Source organism: Pongo abelii, chromosome 14 (assembly GCF_028885655.2).
Source record: "Pongo abelii isolate AG06213 chromosome 14, NHGRI_mPonAbe1-v2.0_pri, whole genome shotgun sequence".
Lineage (NCBI taxonomy): Eukaryota > Metazoa > Chordata > Mammalia > Primates > Hominidae > Pongo > Pongo abelii.
In genome coordinates this window covers 57,550,563-57,575,526 of record NC_071999.2, presented here as the reverse complement: position 1 = coordinate 57,575,526, position 24,964 = coordinate 57,550,563, and the positions used below count along the sequence as shown (strand labels likewise).

Here is a 24,964-nt window from a genome sequence, read left to right as displayed (position 1 = left end):
ATTCTTAAACTTCCAAGTGTACATTAAGATTACCTAGTGCTTTTCAAACTTGAATGTCTATGTTATTCTGATTCATTAGGTCTGGAGCAGGGCCTGGAGTTCTATTTTTCTAATATGTTTCCAGTGATGTAGATGCTAATTTGGGACCACTCTGAGTAGCAAGAAATAAACAATACTAGTTAAAAATACAAACTGTACAGCTTTCCCATGAGATACAAATTCAGTAGGTATGGGGTGTAACCAAAGAATTTGCATTTTAAGAAAAACATCAGCTGGGTGCGATGGCTCACGCCTGTAATCCCACCACTTTGGGAGGCCAAGGAGGGGTGGATCCCTTGAGCCCAGGAGTTGGAGACCAGACAGGAAAACATGGTGAAAACCCCTTTCTACAAAAAATACACACATCTATTAGCCAGGCATGGTGCAGGCCTGTGGTCCCAGCAACTCGGGAGGCTGAAGTGAGAGGACTGCTTGAACCCTGGGAGGTGACAGTTGCAGTGAGCCGAGATTGTGCCATTGCACTCTAGACTGGGTAACAGAGCGAGACACTATCTCAAAAAAAAAAAAAAACAAGAACAACATTAACTCTGAAATAGTGGGCCTAGGAACCCAGTTTGATGGAGAAATTTGAATGTTAAGCTAAGGATTTTGGACTTTATCCTACAGGTAGCAAGAAAGGCATGAGGGTTTCCATATACAAACATTATGTATTCCCAAGGGATATTTTTATTTGATTTTTTTTTTTTTTTTTTTTTTTTGAGACAGGGTCAACAAAAAGAGAAGAGAACACACAAAACGAGAGAAAAATACAGGAAGGCCACTGTATAACTGTTAACAATTTAGGAGCTGGCAAGCAAAGACACACTCAGAGTGCTTCTCTTTGCTTCCCTGCCCTCTGAACTGTTCAATAAATAGTGAAGAACACAAAGCTAACTGCAGTATTTGTTTCAGACCTGCTGCTGCTCTCCGATTTAAAAGCAATACAGGAACATTAAATTTGTCGCAGCTGAAATTGGTAAAGGCAGACCTCTACAGGTGCTTCTTCACTTACAATGGGTTTATTGGGAGGGGAAGATATCCTAATTCAAAATGTCTTTAATACAGCTAACCTACTGAGCATCAGAGCTTAGACTAGCCTACCTTAAACGTACTCAGAACACTTACATTAACCTACATTTGGGCAAAATCATCTAACACAAATTCTTTTTTATTATAAAGGGTTGAATAGTTCATGAAATTTATGAGAACAATGTCCTAAACATGAAAAACAGGATAGCTGTATGGAGACTCAAAGTTCGTTTTCTACTGAATGTGCATCGCCTTTGCAGCTATCATAAAGTCAAAAAATTCTAAGTCAAACCATCCTAAGCTCCAGACCGTCTGTATCTGAAGTGCTCCCTAAGGGGCACTATGCCAGATACCATGCCTAAGTATTTTCCAACTTTCTGTAGCACATTCAAAAGGAGCATCTTCATAAAGATGTTACTGACATCGTGGAAAATATTAGTCCTTCCTTTCCTTTGCAGCTGACAGGATTTTTAAAAGAAGCTCTAAACCACAAGCATATTCCAGCAGCTGTTTGTTCTTCCTAGTATGAGTTACTTCCTCCCTCTGCCACCGTCACTTGTATTCTAGTTTGAGGAAATATTAAGCAGCACAGTAAATCAGTCTGTTTTCAGAAATTGCTTAGTCCTGGAATTAATATATTTTATAAAGCAGGTTAGCTTTAGCTCCTTAAGATTTGGTTACTTAGAATAAAATCTTCCCAATTTAATAGCCAATTTGCATACATGTATAAATGCATGAACTTTAAAAGCACCTTTAGGATTAAGAGGGTTTTGTTATCTGTATTTACAGAATTTAAAGCTGATTACCTCAGCAAGTTTTAGAGCAATTTTAAGAATAGTAATAAGACAAGAATCTTAAGATAATACATTCTTTAGAACCAAGAATCTAAGGATAATACATTCTTTAGAACCAAATGTGTAAATGGTTAAATGAAGGATGTTTTAACAATATGGTCTCAACTGTGGAGGTATTATCATCTTTCAAAGCTACCTGCAAAAAAGGGACAATGTCCTCACTGGCTAGTAAAGATTAGAAAAATTTAAGGAATTCTCAGCAAATTTCTTATCTTTTAAAATAGCCATGGTCATCCCCTAAGAGGGTAAATGCACCTGTTATTAATAAGCAAGTAAGTGAGTTCATAAGCAATGCTAACCTCCAGGATTTTTAATTTCTTGGTAGGGATAACAGGGACATTAAAAGCAAGCTTATACTTTCCTATTAATAAGGAGTAGATTTATTTACAACCAATTTCTACTTCAAAACACTTCCAAGCATATAACAAATACCATCCTTAAAAGAGGGATTCCTATTTGATTGTCTCAGTTTATTAGAATATGGATGGTCTTTTCATTCTAGATAACATGCCCTTTGTTTGCTGGTTTTTGTAGAAGAATTATCTTGGAATCTGATAATGCTGGGACTCTACTGATGGCTAGGCACTGCATATCTTCATTATGTGCCCATTTCCATTCATTCCTTGAAATATTATGAAACATTGTTACAAACAAAAGAATATAATGTGTAATTATAATATGGATAACATATAGTATAATATATACAACATAAAACAACATAAAAGCATGATGAAATGACCACCTGTGAACCTGCCGTCCAACTTGAGGAACAGAATGATAGTACTGTCGAAGCCCCGAGTGTCCCTACTCAATTACCCTGCCTTCCTGAAATACCGCGTTATGTTGATCATTTTCTTTATAGTTTTATCACCGTTAGAGCTAAGAAAGTATATTCAAAATTTGGTTTTTGAATTTTATAAAATTCTATTATATTGCATGCATTCTGCTGCAACTAACTGTCTTTAGGACACCGCGAAGATACCTACACAGTGTTTTGAAATTCATGTAAGTATCTACACTCTAAAAGTGAATATCTGGCAGAAATAATCTCAATCAATGAGTTTTATAACCCCTGAAATTAACACTTACCTGCTTCATTGTTAATTGGGAACTCTCAGTTTCCCCTCTTTTGTCCACTGGATCAGCTCTTCAATCTCATTCTAAAGGGGTTGTTCATATTTTGTGGCTAACTGCTTACCACATTCCATATCCCAAAGTGAAGGTGATGTGTCTGTATAGTAAGACATTTTAAATAAGAACAAGTCAATGTAAATATCTTTTTAAAAAATGTTATAACCAATCCTGAATTGATCGTGTATTTTTAATACCTTGACACTCATAATTACAGTATATAATAAAAAGTTACTCACTGAGAGATAACGGCAACAAAAATTATATTAAAGACTATAACTAGGCCAGGCGCTGTGGCTCATGCCTGTAATCCCAGCACTTTGGGAAGCCAAGGTGGGGAGGTCAGGAGTTCAATACCAGCCTGACCAACATGGTGAAACTCCTTCTCTACTAAAAATACAAAAAATTAGCTGGGCACAGTGGTGTGTGCCTGTAATCCCAGCTACTTGGGAGGCTGAGGCAGGAGAATTGCTTGAACCCGGGAGGCGGAGGTTGCAGTAAGCCAAGACGGGGCCACTGCATTCCGACCTGGGTGACAGAGCCAGACTCTGTCTCAAAAAATAAATAAATAAATAAAGACTATAACTACAATAATGGCAAGCTTAACTTTGGTTTTACAACAATGCCAGTTAATCACTGCCCCTTCTACTGGAAAAAAAAATAAATAAATTTGTATTTTGTTTAAAGGTATTTTTATGAATATGAATATTTTTTATACAATATGTGACTGATTTTTAAAATCTAGGCTGTTTATTTTAACTCTATCAAAATTAGTCACTAATGTACTACTGTTAACAACCAAAGAAGTTAGATCAACAGAATAACAATAAAACTGCTAATGAACACTTGAGTACTTCCTCTGTGCTTAAATGTTTTTTATGCATTAGTACATTTAATCCTTACAACCAACCCTGTGAGTTGGCTAATTACCACCATCATATTACATGTTTCAATAAATTTTTTACTTTTGAAATTTCAGATCATCTTTTGAAAATGAGCCATATTCCTACCAGTTACTGCTGCTGGGAACGTAAAATGGTACAAACATCTTGGAAAACAACTTGATGGCTTCTTAAAAAGTTAAAAATACATCTATTATTCATCATAGCTATTTCATTCCTGGATATTTACCCAAGAGATAATACATGTCCACACAAAGACTTGTACACAAAAGTTCATGGCAGCTTTCTTTGTAATAGCCAAATGTGGGTTGTAATTTGGGAAACAATTCAAATGTCCACTAACAGGTGAATAGGTAAAAAAATGTAATACATCAGCCGGGCACGGTGGCTCACAGCTGTAATCCCAGCACTTTGGGAGGCCGAGGCGGGCAGATCACAAGGTCAGGAGTTCAAGAACAGCCTGGCCAACATGATGAAACCCCGTCTTTGCTAAAAATACAAAAATTAGCTGGGCATGGTGGCATGTGCCTGTAATCCCAGCTACTCGAGAGACTGAGGCAGGAGAAATGCTTCAACCGGGACCTAGGAGGTGGAGGTTGCAGTGAGCCGAGATCGCGCCATTGCACTCCAGCCTGGGCTACAGAGTGAGACTCCGTCTCCAGAAAAAAAAAAAAAAAAAAGTAATACAGCCATACAACTGTATACTATTCAGTAATAAAAATGCATTACTAGTACATGTTACAGCATGGATGAATCTCAAATCATTAGCTGAGTGAGCCAGATGCAAAAGAGTACGTACTGTGTGATTTCATTTATGTACAATTCTAAGAGATGCAACTTAATCTATTTTAACAGAAAGCAGATCAGTGGTTGCCTGCATCGTGTGTGTGTGTGTGTGTGTGTGTGTGTGTGTGTGTTGCAAAAGGACATGAAAATGTTCAGATTTGTAAGTGGCAGTTTCATGGGTGTATCTATTTGTCAAAACTAGTCGAGTTATATATTCTAAATGTGTGCAGTTCCTTGCACACAAATTATACCTTAATAAAGTTGTAAAAAGAAAATGAATATCACTATCTATCCCTTGGCTACTTTTTTCCGTAATTTTTGGTCCTTAATTATTTTTTCAAACATTTTTTATCTTTCTGGGCTAGAGGTATACATTGCATATGATTTATCCTCCACCCTACCTGTTTACACACTTTTGTCAAGCCCCCTAAAGCATGTCAACAAATAGCTCATTTACTCTTCTACCTGGGTAAGCCTTATTTTATCTATTTGCTTTTTCTGAATTGGTTTCTGTGAGCCTTTATGTGCAGAGATGTGTCTAACCACATACTGACTGGCAGATATTAAGTATTTTGGCCTAGTTCATCTGATACTGGGTAACTATCACAATTGTTAGGCTTAACTAGCCACATTTACAGAGCAATCACACCAATAAAATAACTTAATTGTCTCAGTTATCTTTTATTTGGTGGACACTGACCGACCTATGTCTTTTCCATCATCATTAGGATCATATTTTTATACTTGCTAATAGTTGCAAACATTTATTAAATGTGTACTATGTTCCAGGCACTGTGCCTCACACTTTTCTCAGATGACCTCATTTAATCCTTCAGATGTACATACTAACCCTCATTTTATAGTTGGGGAAAGGTTAGTGAGGCAGAATCGGAATTTGAATACAGATCTACACAATACCAACACTCTTTCTGTTGAGCTATACTGCCTGTCGACTCTAGGATAACCAGTAGAGCCTATGACAATATCCTTTGTAGCAGAGGTAAGAACTTAGTGGGGAACAAGACGTAGAAATCATGGAACAGAATAACGCATTCAATCAGTCAATAAAAAAAATTACTGAATGCCAACTATATTTCCAGCATTATTTGGGATGGTAAGATAACAACAATGAAAAATTGCTAAATTTAAGTTTCCATATTTTGCTATTCTTGTACTTAACTGGAAACAAAAAACATTCTTTAGACTCATGCAAGTATAGCACAAACAGTACCTTCATTAGAGTAAATTATTACATAAATTTGTGTGCTACTTTCCTCACTACAGTATAATCATTTCATACTGTTTTATAAAATACATAAAATTTAAATGCCTCCTTGCCAACTAATTTCAGTTTTAGAAATAAGATTATTTTATTTTAAAAAGCAAGCGGGCTCCTTCCAGAATCCAAGTGTCTCTTTTGGCTGGACAACAGCAGCTGCCCTGACAAAAAATTCCTTTCTGATGCACACTTAACGGATACCATTTGAGCAGGGGAGAGGTGATTCATTGTCCCTATGCATTTTGCATTTCCTTTTTATCATACACAACAGAATGCAGTTTTTGTAATACAGGGCGTTGTTCTTTTAGCTTCACCTTCAGTTCTAACGAACAAACGTTAATTGAATTCACTACTTTCCTTTATAGATGTATATTTTATACTACAGTTTCTTCAAAAAAGACTTTAAGATTTAAGATAACTAGTTCCTATGATTTGTAAGCCACATGAGTAGATGTTACAGGGTATACAGACATGAATGAGATCTAGCCTCTAATATAGTTTATTAAATAGGGGGAAAATCAGAAGTTCATATAAGTAACTGGTAGAAAGATTAAATGAGCCATTGGAGGCTGGCCTAGGAACTTATCTATCACATACAACATTTTTTTTTTCCCCTTTGAGAGGGGGTCTCACTCTGTCGCTTAGGCTGGAGTGTTATGGCACAATTGTAGCTCATTGCAGCATTGAATTCTGGGCTCCAGTGATCCTCCCACCTCAACCTCCCAGGTTGCTAGGACTATAAGCATGCATCACCATGCCCAGATAATTTTTTTCTATCTTTTTACAGAAAGGATCTCACAATGTTGCCCAGGCTGGTCTTGAACTCCTAATCCCAAGCCATCCTGTCATCTCAGCCTCCTAAGTCCATATACAATATTATTTCTATCAAAATCCAAAAAACTAACTTCTATTCGTTAGAAATGCTCATCACTTACACTCTGGAGACCATTTGTACTGAGTTTCTTCATTTATTTTACTAGTAAACCAAATTTAATGCCAAGGAAGATGACACTCATTTCTCTTTTAGACTTAAAATGGTAAATTTCTTACCCAAAGAAAAGGGGAAGAATAGAGAACAAAGACCAACCACGTATTAAGAAAAAAACAGTACAAGTCTGTTATATTCCTTGAATGTTCTTCCCATCTCCTGAACAATCACTAAATCACTTCAGTAAGTTATTTTACAAATGCTATCTCCTCTTCTAGATAGCAAGCTGCCTAAGGGACAGGAACCAGTATGTCTTTATGTAATAGCATAGAGATACACTGCAAATGGTAGGTGATTAATAATGTTCTAACCCAAATTAGTGGCTAATCTGGACCTCTGGATTCATGTAATCGGTAGTACTTACCTCCCATTATCTCACAGAATGCAACATTTCAAGGGGGAAACTGAACCACAACTAGCAATGTCAACAACTGTAGTGTGGTATGTCCCCCACCAAGTTACTGTATATGTGTGTTGCTTGAACCCTGAAGGCTGGGCAGGGAGCCAAGGCCACAGTGCCTAGCTGAGGAGCAGGTGTCCCTGAGAACCCAAACATCCCAGGGCATACCTCAAAACATATCAAGGAAAACAGTCTCACTGTGCACACACATAGGCAAACAGCCAGCATATAAGCTTAAAAACAGCTTAGAGATAAGATGCAGGGTGACTCTAGAGCTGCCCAGAAATGTCCAGTAGGTAAGTCCTAGTAAACTCATCTATTCATCAAGCTGGACTTGCCCAAATTATTCTTTGGTCTCTCAATGCCTTCCCAATTTGGGGGGACGTTATAGTCCTGAGTTTTCCTTCTAACAACCGCCACATTCATCATTCGGATCCAGGCCAATGACAGGAGGGAATATTAAAATATCCAACTATTACACCATCGGAACACTAAGGACATCTTGAAAAGATGGAATATTTTTCCACCTGAGAAATAGTTATTCTTAACAAACCTGTTCACGTGCTTCTTTAGTAACTGCCATAATGTGAAATCTATTACATCTCTTCCCCCTGAATATATTTTTCCTAAAAAAAAAAAGAACATTTTAATGAATATAAACTGTCAACAAAATTATGAGAAAAAAATTTAAGTGAAATATTCTATGTAAAAATTCAAAATAATTCCACTGATGTACATCAAACATCTTAGCTAAATTGCCACATTTTTAGGACAGATAGACTAAAAACAGAAATGTGCACTTGAAGTTTTGCTTCATAATACAACAAATCAGTTACAGCAACTTAATTTCCAAAACATCTAATTGAAAAGATTAGCTCAATTAGCATTAATTTTTATTTGTTCCCTTTTATATTGTTTTAAAAACTCCATGTTGTGAAAAATTATAAAACTATGCTAAAAAGAAGCGTTAAAAAGAGTCAACATTTGTTTTTAAGGGCAGGAAACACTGCAATGTTTAATTACAAATTATAATTACAAAAGATTGTGTAGGTAAATCACATTCCCTTTCATAAAGCAATCTTTCTGTAAAATAATTAACTTTCTTTACATGACTTTTTAACTATTGAAATTAATATCAGAGTTAACAGGTAACATTTTCTTGCAAACTTGATAATCAACTGCTTTATGCATCAATTTACATATTTACTTGAATAAACTTACTGGCAGATTAAAATCCAGTTTATAAACTGGAGGGCTAATTTTAAAAATAATTTTAAATTCTCTTTTTATGGACTAAACTACTTTTCTCTACTAAATAGAACTAACCGGAAAAAATGGAAATATCATATGAACATTAAGTAATGTGATTTCAAGTCATACAAGTTTTCCTCTAGCAGGTTCCCAAGTTATTTGTAAACAAAGGCTTTTCTGCTCCAGAACTTTCCTCAGTGCCTTGCATTCTTCTCCCTCAACCGAACGTCCGGTGAACAGGATGGTGGATTAAAGCAAGTCACGGCAGAGAGGAAATGCCTTGGTAAAGCACTGAACTTCAAAAGAGGAATGCACAACAAAGAAAGGGAATGGACATTTGCTGAGCACCTACTATGTACCAGAGAGTTTATACGTGTTGCTTTTCTATTCCTCAAGAAAGCCATTTAAGCTAGATTTCACTTTCAGCATTTTATAGCTGGGGAAACAGGCTGATGGAGGCTATAAAAGGTGCCCCGGTCACAGAATTAGTCAGTGGCAGTGCCAACATTCTGAGGCAGGCCAGTGTGAACTGTCAATTTCCAAAAGAAGCAATAAGACCAGGCCTGGGTTGTCTGGGGTTGATACCCCAGACCCTGCCCGAGTCATAGCAGGGTGAACAACTTGGCATCTCACCATTGCTTCCCCTTACTCCCCTTTAGCTGGCTTTTTAACACACTGAAGGCACAGGAACCCCTTTCCTACTTGTTTAGCTTCTCCTTTGCCACCTAATTTTTAAAATATTAAATATCAAATCTAATATTAAAAATCAAATATGCCATCCCAATGTAGCTGCACAGTATTATATGCAAGCTGAATGATTCAGTTAAATTTTCTCAAGTATTAACTGACTCAGTTAAATATTCTTAAGTAAAACTCCAAGAACACTTTCTACTTTATTCAATAATATGTAACAGATACTAAATCACTTTAAATTAGTAATTCAAATAATATTCCAAAGTCACCATAAACTCTTGAACTTCCTGTGTTAACTGCTAACCACCTTTTACAACTTTCCTGTATAAATCAGTAATTTAACACCCAGAAGGAGTTAACTCAAGTGCCTGATTTTACTTAAAACAAATTCACGGAATACACAATGTATTGAAAACACTCCAATTGTGAGCATACCCTGCTATAAAGACAGGTTAGGCCGGGCGTGGTGGCTCACGCCTGTAATCCCAGCATTTCGGGAGGCCGAGATGGGCAGATCACTTGAGGTCAGGAGTTACCAGCCTGGCCAACATGGTTAAACCCCATCTCTACTAAAAATACAAAAATGAGTTGGGCATGGTGGTGCACACCTGTAATCCCAGCTACTGGGGAGGCTGTCAGGAGAATCGCTAGAACCCAGGAGGCAGAGGTTGCAGTGGGCCAAGATGGTGCCACTGCACTCCAGCCTGGGCGACAGAGTGAGACTCCATCTCAAAAAAATAAACAAATAAATAAATAAAAGACAAGTTAATTTTTGTCAGACCATGCCAAATATCTGGCTCCTCCTTCGCAACTACCACTTTCAGGGTTTAAAGGAGAAAGAGAATAGAAACTTTATGTAAATACAGAACAACTTTAGATTCTAAAATAACTATGTAAGACATGGCTCACCATCTTTAAGAACTTCAAATCAGTAATTTCAAATGGCCACAAATAATCTACCATTTTAAGCTATAGGGTGCAGTGGCACGATCTTGGCTCACTGCAACCTCCACCTCCCGGATTCAAGCAATTCTTCTGCCTCAGCCTCCTGAGTAGCTGGGATTGCAGGAGCTCACCACCACGTCCAGCTAATTTTTGTATTTTTAGTAGAGGCGAGGTTTCACCATGTTAGCCAGGCTGGTCTTGAACTCCCGACCTTGTGATCCACCTGCCTCGGCCCTCTAAATTGCTGGGATTACAGGCGTGAGCCACGATGCCCAGTCTATGCCTTTCTTTCTTTTCGTTGATGGTGGGTCATTTCTCTAAGGTGTAACAAAAGATAAGCATGTATAGAGAGATAAAGGGTAAATGAATACACAGTATTAGGCATTTATATTTAAAATGAAAAATAATGTTTCTCACAAAACACTCACTTGTTCAGAGTTCAGTCAGCTCTATTTATTCTAAATCAAAGGAACCCTATTCATCATGGGTAGATATGAAGCATGGCCCATTTTGATTTAAGGTATAGAAAAATGCAGGACTGGCAAACTCCAGCACATGGTTCCCTCTCTAGGAAGTGGTATACAGAGAGTAAGAACACAGATGTAAATGCATTCATAATGCTCACATATCCAACAGCAATAATACACACCCACAATAAGGTAAATCTACAGTCAAGGTAAAACCAAACTACACAAACAAAACCCAGCAGACTACAAAGCCTGATACCTGTTTCTAAGATCAGCGGTCTTCTCCTGGCCAGGATAATTGTCATAGCCTTGGTCAAACTGAATCTGATGCTCTGGCCTTATATTAACTCTAGCTGTAGCACATCTGGCAATTTTCGTATCTGATATTTTGTTATTGAAACTGAAATAATAAAAAGGTCAAGTGCATTAGAAATCTTAGCTACAGCCAGGCACGGTGGCTTATGCCTGTAATCCCAGCACTTTGGGAGGCCAAGGTGGGTGGATGACCTGAGGTCAGGAGTTCGAGACCAGCCAGGCCAACATGGAGAACCCCCCCGCCACTACTGAAAGTACAAAATTAGCTGGGCACAGTGGCAGTCGCCAGTAATCCCAGCTACTTGGGAGGCTGAGGCAGAAGAATCGTTTGAACCCAGGAGGTGGAGGTTGCAATAAGCCGAAATCGCATCATTGCAGTCCAGCCAGGGAGACGAGTGAAACTTTGTCTCCAAAAAAATAAAAAAATAAAAAAAAGAAACCTTAGTTACAGAACAGTAATAAACTTTCTGAAACAGGACAGTATAACATTTAATTCTTATTTCATTTTTATCCACTAATTATACAGCATACAAAGTTATGTTTAAATTAAATTTTAAAAAGTCATCTATTAACAGTCACATAACACAGAACATTACAATTTTTGTTTACTTCCATCTTTTAAAGATGTTCTTCAGAAATATTCATTTCAAACATAAAAGTGTCACATGAAAAATTATTCCAAGAAAATGAACAGAAAGTATAATCAGTATCTGTATGCCTATCACCTATATTCAATAACTAAATTAAAACCAAGATAGATATATTTATTTATAGCCCTTGTATTTGTTCAAACACAAACAAAATGAGTCACTGAACTGACAGTCCAGATATTTATGGTTTTCTTTTTTTTTAAATATAGTTTCTTTCAGAGACAGGGTCTCACTCTGTCGCCCAGGCTGGAGGGCAGTGATGTCTATCTTAACCCAATGCGGCCTCAAACTCTGGACTTAAGCCATCCTCCAGCCTTAGCCCCCAAAGTAGCTAGAACTGCCGGCACACGCCACCATGCCCAGCTAATTTTTTTATGGTTTATAAAGATGGGGTCTTGTTTTGCTGCTCAGACTGGTCTCAAATTCCTGGCCTCAAGTGATCCTCTCACCTCAGCCTCATAAAGTGCTGGGATTACGGGCATGAGCCACCACACGTGGCCATTTCTTTTAACTTCCCAAAATACATCTGGTACACACGCTCACTGGGAATAACAGATTTAGATCACTCTCCAAAATGAAGCAGTGTTACCACTACAATGTAGGCAGCAAGGAGTCTAACGTAGCATAAAATAATGAGAGATGAAGAGAGTAAGTGGAAAGATATCAGCTTAAACATAAGAATAGGAGGAAAAAGAGAAGGAAACAGACCTGAAGATTGCTATACCGTGCATAAAACCAGCAAGCTATTTAACTGAAAAAAAAATTACTTTTCTCAGAAAAGCTATCTTATTCTGTTATTTTTAATAACATTACTGAATTTATCATTTCTTGTTTCATGGACAAGAAACTGTAACTTCCTAAAAGGAAAGTAACTATTCAATTGGTCTCTTAAAACTATAATCTTACTTAAGACATAAGTTTTTTAAAAACTTGAATTGCTAAAATTCTACTTATATGGTATATTTTATATGTAAATTCCACTTATGTGGTATATATTATGTGTATTACTTACTAGCCACATGAAAATGGCCTATTTTGAGATATAAACATTACTAACCTAATGGTTTGATTCACTTACCTAATTAGGTCTCTCTCCATCTCTCTGTGCCCCTGACTCTTCCTCATGCTATGGAGCTGCCTGAGCAGTTCTGGCTTGCCTGCTTGTCAAAACAGAGCAGCAGATGCAGCTGCCACCAACTCAGGACTCAGGGACTCATTTCTGAAAAAGAAAATGAAAACCAAATGAGAAAGAAAAAAGAGATTGCTTGTTATGCCAGTAGTTTAGTGAAAAGCAAAATGATTTTGGGGGGAAAATTTTCTGTTGATCAAAAAAGTATCATTCAATTCAATATCTGACAAAAGCAGGAATTCTCAACTATTAGGTACCAGTTTTATATAAACTTTGAAATGATAATTCAGAACAATATATTAAGGTGGAGGGATGAGGGATCAGCCTCAAAAATTATAAATTAGTGGAATTTTCAATTAGATGCTATTGTATTTCAAAAACAATATATATTGCAAGCAAATATTAAGGCAGCTTAACCTGTTCACAGAAGCTTTACTCATAATAGCCCCAAACTGGAACCAACCTAAGGTCTGTTGTTAGAATGAAAAAACAAATTGTGAGATATCCAAACAATGGAAGAGTACTCAGCTCATGCCAACATGACTGACTCTCACAGACATTCGATCAAGTGAAAGAAGTTGGACACAGAATATATTCTGTATGATTCCATTGCTGTCAAGTGCCAGAACAGGCAAAACTAATCTGAGGTGAAAAAACAAAACAGCAATTGCCTCAGGACAGAAGGCTACTGACTGGGAAGGTGAAAATGGGAAACACAGTGTCTTGGTTAAGTGTGTGGGTCACATGGGCTTATCCATTTGTCAAAATCCTCCAGCTAAGATTTGTACACTTTAATGTATGTAAATTTTACCTGAAAAAAAAAAGCCATCAATCATTATCAAGTAGGAGATGAAAACTGGGTGAAGGTATATATAATACAAGAATAGCAAAATGTTGATCATTGTTGACGCTGGGTGACAGTATAAAGGGGTTCACTGTACCATTTTGCATACTTTGCGTATATTTTAAATTTTTCATAAGAAAAAGCTTTTAAAAGCTTCCTAAATTAGAGCAAGTTAATACAAAAACATCCTATTATAAAAAGAAAGTAAACTATATACAACATTGTTTCCTTTTTTTTTTTTTTTTTTTTAAGAGATGGGATCTCAGTATGTCGTGAAGTCTGGCCTCGAAGTCCTGGATTCAAGCAATCCTCCCACATCACCTTCCTGAGTAGCTTGGACTACAGGCATCTGTCACCATACCTGGCTATTTGCAACATTTTTAAACTCACTGAGAACTGCCATCTCAATAAGTGGGACCCAAATTAATATTTTATTATGCCTGGCTTTCTATATTATGATCTATTACCTAATATTCAAATTAAAGCTCCCAAATTCCTAAAGTTCTTGGAGAAAGATTTTAAGGACTTAACTGAGACATATATGGAAAATCTAAAATCTGATAGGAATGGAAGAAAAGTAGAAGAATGAAAAAAGGGGTTCAGCATGGTGGCTCATGCCTGTAATTCCAGCACCCTGGGAAGCCAAGGAGGGAGGATCGCTTGAGCCCAAGAGTTCGAGACCAGCCTGGGCAAGATGGCAAAACCCCATCTCCACAAAAAGAAAAAAAAAAAATTAGCCAGGAGTGGTGGCACACGCTTACAGTCCCAGCTACTTGAGAGGTTGAGTGGAAGGATCACTTGAGCCTGGGAGGTTGAGGCTGCAGTGAGTGATGATTGTTCCACCACACTCCAGCATGGGCCACAGAGCAACACCCTGTCTCAAAAAAAGAAAAAGAAAAAAGGAAATATAACAGTTAAAATGAAACGTACTTTCAGAACTGTTATCCGTGAATAAAGCTTTAAACTTATTCCACGTCATTGTTATTTCTTTCATAAACCACTTGTAAACTTCATTTTCAAATTTTAATATATGTATTTGATCAGAGTAGGCACAGAACATAGGTGAATATTCATTTTTCAGAATGATGCATTTCATAACAATGGTTTCCTTCATAGTTATAGTCTCTGGCTTTATAATTTATAAAGTTCTAATTAATAAAAATTGTAGGGAGCCTGTGTCATTGAACAAGATAATTTTTACATACAAGGATCTTTCTTCATAGATTTTAACAACGTAATGAGAACTTGCTAAAGTATCTTTTAGGGCCGCGTGGTGGCTCATGGCAGTAATCCCAGCACTTTAGGAGGCCGAGGCAGGTGGATCACCTGAGGTCAGGAGTTCAAGGCCAGCCTGGTCAACATGGTGAAACCCCATCTCTACTAAAAACACAAAAAATTACCCAGGCATTGTGGAGTGCACCTGTAATCCCCACTACTCGGGAGGCTGAGGAAGGAGAATCGCTTGAACCTAGAAGGCGGAGGTTGCAGTAAGCTGAGATCACACCACTACACTCCAGCCTGGGCAAAAAACAGCAAGACTCCATCTCAAAAAAAAAAAAAAGTATCTTTTAACAATCTATTCAATCCTGTAATTAAAACTATTTCATGAATACATACTTTTCCCCTTCATAACTTTTGTCTTTTTTTTTTTTTTGAGATAGGGTCTCACTCTGTTGCCCATGCTGGAGTGCACTGGCACAATCTCGGCTCACTGCAATGTCCACCTCCCGGGTTCAAGGGATTCTCCCACCTCAGCCTCCCGAGTAACTGTGATTACAGTCCCATGCCACCACACCCGGCTAATTTTTGTATTTTTGTGATAGACACAGGGTTTCACCATGTCGATCAGGCGGGTCTCAGCTCCTAACCTCAAGTGATCTGCCCACCTTGGCCTCCCAAAGTGCTGGGATTACAGGCATGAGCCACTGCTCCAGCCCCCTCGCAAATACTTTTAAATCATCTCTAGATTACTTGTAATACCTAATATAACAAATGCTACATAAGTAGTTGTTATACTGTATTTTTTAATTGGTATTTTTTTCTATGTGTTTCTTAAAAAACGTTATCAGAAGTTATCTGTGGATGCAGAACCTACGCATACAGAGGGCCAACTGTATATTACTCCATTCCTATCAATGACATTATCCTTGTTAAGATGGTGTCTCAGAAGTGGTTGTGGTAAAAACAAATATCCTAGGAAAATCAATGTGGAAGAGGGTAAACATGGTAATGTCCAATCTTATTACAAGGCTAGGTCATTAAAAAGAAAATACAACTGGCCGGGCGCAGTGACATGCCTGTAATCCCAGCACTTTGGGAGGCCGAGGAGGGTGGATCACAAAGTCAGGAGTTCAAGACCAGCCTGGCCAACATGGTGAAACCCCATCTCTACTAAAAATACAAAAATTAGCCAGGCATGGTGGCAGGTACCTGTAATGTCAGCTACTTGGGAGGCTGAGGTAGAGAATTGCTTGAACCCAGGAGGTGGAGATAGCAGTGAGCCAAGATCACGCCACTGCACTCCAGCCTGGGCGACAGAGCGAGACTCCATCTCAAAAACAAAACAAAACAAAATACAACTTCCTCTTGGCTCACTTTCTCTTGAGACACCCACCCTGGAACCCAGCCACCATGCAGTGAGAAAGCCCAGGCCACAAAGAAAGCCACATGTAGGTGTTTCTGCTAACACCCTCAGCTAAGGTCTCAGCTGACAGCCAGCATCAACTGCCAGAACTATGAGTGAGCAAACTTCAGACGATTCCAGCCTCAGACTTCTAAGTCTTCCAAATGAGGACCCAGACATCATAGAGCACAGACTGGCCTTCCCCACTGTGTTCCAGCCAAATTGCTAACCCACAGAATCTGTGAGCATAATGAATGAATGTTTTATGCCACTAAGTTTGAGAGGTAGTGTAACCATGGTAACCATATCAATGGGGATTTAATATATAATACAAAGAAAGAAAAGCAGGCTATGCATGAAGCTATGAAGACAGTGCCTCATGAAGCAAAGATCATGACTCATCTAATCCCATGCATCCTGGAAGTCCTTGAAAAGCAGAGAGGGGAGGCAAAAATCATTAAAAGACACCTTTTAAAAACTCAAAACAGATGCACCTCATTCACCAGTCTTTTGATGTAGGACCAAAACCTCTTTTTTAAACACAGGACCACTGACAAAAGGTTCTAAGACATATATTTTATATACATCACACCCATCCTGCAACATTTTCAATTTTGGTTTAAGTGGAAAAGTGGACCAAGATTGTGAGACAGCTTACAAAGTAATCTAAGGGTATGATGCTCCTGCGCATGTATATTTGTCTCACTCATGCCTAATTGGAAAGAAATTATTTACGTGACCTTTACTGACCCTTTCCAAAGCATTCAACTCACTTTACCATTTCTGTAATAGTTAATTAAATTACAATAAAGGGCATGAGGGGTCATAAACAGGTCTGGTAGACTTAAAAATGCCATTCTTGATAAGTATTTATATGTTTGTGTTATTTACTTCCACATACTTACATGTAACTATTTTGTTTCTAAAGAGTAGGACGAGGAGGAAGTACCTATTATGGGTACTGATTGTCTGAATTAGCTTACTCTACCACCCAATTATACTTTCCAGAGGTATTTTTGATACCATGTAGAAACCAAGAAGTTCCATTAAAATGTTAAATCATTCTGGAAAACAGAAGCCTATATTATCTGTTTGTTCTGATAAGGGATGTCAGTGATGGGTATCCTAAAGCCACACACCTTACTACTTGAATTAATGACATCACTGAAATACATCATTATGTATCATTAAAAAAAAAATACTGCCGTTTAACCTACAACACAATGCCAACATATCACTGATTGCACTTAGAATTAAATACTCTTTTGACAAGCACAAGTAATTACAATGCTCTGAGGAAGCCAAGAAAGCTGAAAGCACGGATAGTTATTGGTCACAGGAAGTCATATAGAGCAGTTGTAATCAACATGCTAAACTTTATTCCAGAAAACATTTTTTAAATGGAAAATTTCAAATAAGCGAGTCCCTTACAGACATGAAGCTACCTTCAAATCAAGATGTAAATGATATTGTTAATTAACAGCTTAAAGAGGCAGTTAAGTGGCAGTTAATAACACCGATAAATATGTAAGAGTGTAGAATTATCAATGAGATCACTTCTCTTTTCCTTTCACTGGATTGTGTACAGATATCCTCTTGTTATTTAAATATAATACAATTACAGCATTTCTCAAGTAATTATTAGAGTCCCTGTGTTTACAAGCTGATATTTTTTTCTTCATTAATTCAATATCTCCCAAGTACTTGTATTAAAAATATTTTTTGCAAAAAGAAAAAGCTTACTGGAATTTCAAAAATTACTTTCAAACAACATTCAAATTACAATTAAATTTACCTCTTCTCTGGAGCATGTCCTAAAGCTCTTTGAGGCCCGCCAGTTGTAGCTTTTAAGTGGACTTCTGTTGGGTGGCTTTGTTGTTTGTACATTTACAATTCAACTTTCGTGCTCAATTCAACTTTCATGCCCTTAATAATGTCTAACAAGTCTTTTTCCCTGTTTTCCTTTACACTGTCTTGGTTCTCAAGTCTCCTTGGCAGTCTCAACAGTTCACACTGCTCAACTTTCTTGCTACAGATCGCGCCGTTAGTGCCAAAATATCTTTGGATATTATTTTTTGTCCTGGAAAGACACATTAAAGAAAAAAAAGAAAAATACAATGCAGGCTAATAAAGCAAAAAACCATGTATCTAAATTTTTTTTCAATTCAAGCCCTTTCCATTCACTTTTTATAATTATTAACAACCATAGCAGCAGCAACTTACCATGTATTAGTACATACTATATGCCTCAACCTCGTGTAATATGTTTTATGCACGTTTCTCATACCCACATTAACTCTCTAAGGTCTCCATTTTGCAGATAAGGAAACTGAAAATCAGAGAAGTAACTTACCTAAGGTCATGCACCTCACAGCTCACTAAGGCCAAAGACACACTGGGGTGCCACAAATAAGTGGAGGTATGCTGAGATATTGATCACCTGCTCCTTGGGGTGGCCAGGGGAGGCCTGGGGGTGCTGGTGCTCCCAAATCTGTTCCTTCCCACCATGTAACCCAGAGTACAGTAGAAAAACTCTGACATGGTTAATAAATGACAATTTATTATTCTCAAATCCAGATCTGACTGACTGCAAGTCCTTGATCTTAACATAACACCTCTTTAAAAAGTTATAATTAAACAATACAAAAATAAATTTCTATCAAAAATATTACTTTAAAAAAAACTGAGTGGGTCTTATTTTAATCTGATCAACATTCTCATCAAGCTACATGCCACTTAACCCATAACCACTTGTAAGCTAAGCTAAAATGGAACAGAAAAGAGAATAATCGATGGCTATAAATGTCATTTTTGCTTTCCTCATTAGATACATTTATGAAAGAGAACACCACAAATGATTACATCTATATTAGACTCATGCAAAAGATGTCCTAATTCTAAGTAACTCAAATATCCAGTTTTATTCTGTGGGGTTAAAAACCTCTTTTGGCACTTGATTACTGAAGAACTTTAAAAACTCTGAATGTGTTAGTTTCAGTAAGAGGGTATATATTTAAAAATCATTCATTAAATATAGTGAATATCTACTCTGTGCTGGGCACTATACTAGGTACTGACAATATATTAGTAAATAAGAATTTCATAGTTCCTACTTTTATGAAGCTGATGTGCTACAGCACTGCTTCTCAAACTTTAATATGCATAGAAATTTTTTTTTTTTTGAGACAGGGTCTCGCTCTGTCACACAGGCTGGAGTACAGTGGCATGATCTTGGCTCACTGCAGCCTCGACTTCCCCAGGCTCCAGCGATCCTCCCACCTCAGCCTCCTGAGTAGTTGGGACTAATTTTTTATAGAAATGGGTTTCCCATGTTGCACAGGAACTCCTGGGATCTGCCCACTTAGAACTCCCACTGCCCACCTAGGCTTCCCTAAGTGCTGGGATTACAGGCCTAGGCCACTGTGCCTGGCCCATAGAAATTATCTATGCTCCTTGCTAAAATACAGATTCTTTGGTCCCACCAAACTACTCTGATTCAGTAGCTTTTTCCAGGAGACACTTGAGAATTTGCATTTCTAACAAGCTCCCAGGTGTTGCTAATTCTGCTGATCAGGGGACCACATTACAGTAGCTATGTTACCTATGTTACTTAATCCTTACAATCTTAAAGGATAGGTTTTATTATTCTCGTTTTACAGAACAAACTGCTGCCCACAGACGTTAAGTCAGTGGTTATGAATCTCTAGAGGTTATACAAATCACATAGGCAGCTGACTTAAAACACAGATTCCTAAGATTCTTAGTTTGTAAGTTTGGAATGGGGTTCAGGGATCTGCATGTCAAATAAGACCCAGGTGCTTCTGATGCAGGTGAGCTCAAGAGCCTGTATCAGACCTTAGGTTAAATACTATATCAAGTTCTCAAAGCCAGAAAATAGTAGCCACAGGCTAAGGATACTTGCATGAAAGAGAAAACGGCAATTTCAAAAAATGCTGAAACTATCTGATCTGCTTATGAAAACGTCAGAGGCTATCAAATCAGGCACTTTAAAATTAGAATGAAAAAACAATTGCCAAACTAGTATCCTCATAATAAGTACACAGGACTCTCATAATATTCAATATATGGTACAATCTAGGAAAATAATTATTATTCTTTTTTTTTTTTTTTTTTTTTGAGACGGGATCTCGCTCTGTCGCCAGGCTAGAGTGCAGTGGCGCGATCTCAGCTCACTGCAAGCTCCGCCTCCCGGGTTCACGCCATTCTCCTGCCTCAGCCTCCCGAGTAGCCGGGACTACAGGCGCCCGCCACCACGCCCGGCTAATTTTTTGTATTTTCAGTAGAGACGGGGTTTTACCGTGTTAGCCAGAATGGTCTGGATCTCCTGACCTCGTGATCCACCCGCCTCAGCCTCCCAAAGTGTTGGGATTACAGGCGTGAGCCACCGCGCCCAGCCTATTATTCTACATTTAAAGTTAACACTGGTCAGGTGCAGCGGCTCACGCCTGTAATCCCAGTATTTTGGGAGGCCGAGGCGGATGGATCACCTGAGGTCTGGAGTTCGAGACCAGCCTGGCCAATACGGTGAAACCCCGTTTCTACTAAAAATACAAAAATGAGCCAGGCGTGATAACGCACGCCTGTAGTCCCAGCTATTCAGGAGGCTGAGGCGCAAGAATCGCTTGAACCAGGGAGGCAGAGGTTGCAGTGAGCCAAGATCATGCCACTGTACTCCAGCCTGGGCCACAGAGTGAGACTCCGTCTCAAAAAATAATTAGCAATAGTAATAATAATAATAAATAAAGTTGGCCGGGCGTGGTGGCTCATGCCTGTAATCCCAGCACTTTGAGAGGCCAATGCAGGCCGATCACCTGAGGTCGGGAGTTGGAGCCTGGCCAACATGGAGAAACCCCATCTCTACTAAAAATACAAAATTAGCTGGGGCATGCCTATAATCCCAGCTACTCGGGAGGCTGAGGCAGGAGAATCGCTTGAACCCGGGAGGCGGAGATTGTGGTGAGCCGAGATCGTGCCATTGCACTCCAGCCTGGGCAACAAGAGCAAAACTCCGTCTCAAGAAAAGAAAATAAATAAAGTTAATATTAAAGGTATTTTAACAGAAAGGTGGTAATCAGGGGAATGAATCTCACATATAATCTTTACTACAATGTTTTCTTTCAAGACTGCTTTCACACCACAGAAAGCAATCTACATTACGGGAAAATTATGTATAAGTAACTCCATAACACTAACATAAAATTCTAAACCTAACCTCCCACCTGAGTTTGTTTCCACTGACAGCATCGCATCAGTACTTCAAATGCAACACCTTCAAAACGACATTCAAGACGTCCCCTTTCAGACTGATTTTCCATTTTCCACACTTCTATATTAAAATGCCCCCTGACATAAACAGATTTTTTCTGTTTTCCAAAAATTATAACATGCGTAAAAATCTTTCTCAACCCCGGCTCTGCATTCTTCTGCTAATGTTAAGGATACCATAATCCTCCAAAGCAGCCAGTTGAAATCTTTGCTATCTCTGACCACCCTACCATTATCCCATGATGTCACATCCCCTTAATTCCACCTGGGCAATTTTTCTCCTCCATTCAGCTGGTCCTTCCCATCTTCACTGCTACTAACCTGCTTCAGCACTGTACTTTTATGCACGGAAGTTACACAGTGGAATTAGGCTTTCATAACAATAAAGTACTCGGAGGATAAACAGCAAAACCAAGTATGCTGCAACACCTTTTCTTTCCTGGCTAACTTCAACCAGTGGTCCTTCAGATTTCATCAGACTTTTCTTCCAGAAAGGATATCCCGAGTCGCCCCTGCAATGGTTAGGTGTCCCTATTTGCTCCTCCAGCAATTACTTGTTGGATGAATGGTGTACTCTGTGCTTCCACACACTATCTCAGCAATTACTTCACTACACAGCACTTGAATTGTCTACTTGCTGGAACTACACGCTCCGTGATGACAAGACTGTCTTACTTGGGGTTTATGACCAGCACTGGCACGCTGTAAAGTTTCCCAATAATGAACTAAAGAATAAATGAAGGAAACAGAAATGAGACTATCAAATAAATCTTGGGAAGCAAAAGATAAAACAACTTCGCTTTTGGAGCTTGGATAAACTGACAGGAGTTGATGACAAGACGAATGAGGCACAGCGACCGGGCCTGTAATCGGAGCTCTGTCTTCCACGCACGCTATGTTTCCTTGGGCAAGTCATCTTATCTTTCTGGAATTTTTCTTTTCTCAGATTTAAAGCAATAGCTTCTAAAACCCAGCAGGTAATAACATCGACACCAGGAAGTCGGAGGATAACTGAATGTACAGCACGGGGCACGGGGATGCCCGAGGACCTGCGGAGCCAAAAGCGCTGAACTGCAGTACCTGACAGTTCCACGCCGAGCAGCGAGTAGCAAAATTGCAGCCGCTGATGTCTCTGGGCTTCCAGGGGACAAAGGATGGCAGGAAAGGGTGCGAAGAGTTAGAAACGCCGAGACTCTAGGAAACACCGCGGAGACACAAAGCCAACCAGGAGAGCAACTGAAACAGTGCGTCCCCATGCCAAACACATCCCCCGCGCTCTCTTCCGTTTCTGGTCTGGCGTCTTCCTCTCCCTTTGCTTTCCGGTGGGCAACTGAGGTGGGTAACTGTATTCCGGACTCGCCCGCGGGCCAGGCGGAGCCAGCTACCTCCAGACGACCCCACCCACCCGGCGATTCTATTCCTAGAGGCGGAGACCTCGCCAGTGTTCAGTAAGGTTCGCTGGCCTAGGAGGATTCCAGACCGCCAAGACCGCCGAACAAGATAGTGGAGGGCGTGATCAGTTGTGCAAAAACTACAGATGATCAGTCTGTTTTTATGTTGTTGTTTTTCTGAGACTGAGTCTCCCTCTGTCGCCCAGGCTGGAGCGCAGTGGCGCGATCTTAGTTCACTGCAACCTCCGCCTCCCGTGTTCAAGCAGTTCTTCTGCCTCAGTCTCCTGAGTAGCTAGGATTACAGGCGTGCGCCACCACTCCCGGCTAATTTTTTTTTTTTTTTTTTTTTTGTACTTTTAGTAGAGGCGGGGTTTCAGCATGTTGGTCAGGCTGGTCTCGAACTCCTGACCTCGTGATCCGCCCGCCTCAGCCTCCCAAAGTGCTGGTATTAGAGGCGTGAGCCACCGCGTCTGGTGGTTTCTTCACCCACACATCTGATGCCTCAGCTGGAGTAACTGGAAGAAACAGGGGGCTGGCTGAATCTCTCTCCACACCTTTGCCCCATGACCTTTTTTTTTTTTTTTTTTTTTTGAGATGAAGTCTCACTCTGTTGTCCAGGCTGGAGCACAGTGTTGTGATCTTGACTCACTACAACCTCTGCCTCCCAGGTTCAAGCTATCCTCCTGCCTCAGCCTCCAGATTAGCTGGAATTACAAGCATACGACACCACACCTGGCTACTTTTTGTAGTTTTTTTAGTAGAGATGGGAGTTTCACCATGTTGTCCAGGCTGGTCTCAAACTCCTGACCTCAGGTGATCCACCTGCCTCAGCCTCCGAAAGTGTGGGATTACAGGCATGAGACACTGCGCCGGCTTGCCCCATGACTTTTGTACCTGGCTGGGTTGCGCTTCCTCACAGCATGGCATCTCAGCATGTTTGGACTTCTTCTTCTTCTTCTTCTTCTTCTTCTTCTTCTTCTTATTATTATTATTATTATTATTAGAGTCTCTCTCTCTCTCCAGGCTGGAGTACAGTGGCGCAATCTCAGCTCACTGCAACCTCCACCTCCTGAGTTCAAGCAATTCTCCTGCCTCAGCTTACCGAGTAGCTGGAACTACAGGCGTGCACCACCACACCCAGCTAATTTTTGTATTTTTAGTAGAAATGGGGTTTCACCACATTGGCCAGGATGATCTTGATCTCTTTACCTCGTTATCGGCCCGCCTCGGCCTCCCAAAGTGCTGGGATTACAGACGTGAGCCACTGGGCCTGGCCTATATTTGGACTTCTTACAGAGCAGCTGGCTTGCCTTAGAGCGAATATTCACACCAGACTAAAGCTGCACAGCATTGAAAGTCACATGACATCACTTTCATTTCATTCTATTGGTGCAAAATGGGTCACAGGGCCAGTCCAGATTCAAAGTGAAGGAACCACACTTCCCTGCAAGTACCAGCAGCAGTGGTCACTGGGGGACGATTTTCAGAGAGTTGCTACCACATCCTAGAAAACTTTTAATTAGTTAATTCCATTTATTTCATCAGTATTTTCTTTAAAAAACTTTTAAATTATTTTTTAAATTTTCGTGGGTACATAGTAGGTGTATATAGTTATGGAAGACATGAGATGTTTTGATATAGGCATGCAATGCGTATTAATCACATCATGGAGAACGGAGTACTCAAGCATTTATCCTTTGAATTACAAATGATTCAATTACATTCTTTATTTAAAAATATACAATTAAGTTGTTATTGACTACAGTCACCCTATTGTGCAATTAAAATAGTATTCATTCTTTCTATATTTTTTGTACCCACTAACCATCCCCACCTCCCTTCCAACTCCCCACTACCCTTCTCAGCCTCTGGTAACTATCCTTCTACTCCCTATGACTGTGAGTTCAATAGTTTTCATTTTTAGATGCCACAAATAAGTGAGAACATGAGACGTTTGTCTTT

The 24,964-nt window shown here is 39.2% G+C and overlaps 1 pseudogene; it reads right to left on the bottom strand.

Annotated features, from left to right (window-relative positions):
- Nucleotides 1-11,022: 11,022 nt before the first annotated feature.
- On the bottom strand, nucleotides 11,023-23,474 carry LOC100458711 (small ribosomal subunit protein mS31-like; annotated as a pseudogene).
- Nucleotides 23,475-24,964: the final 1,490 nt, after the last annotated feature.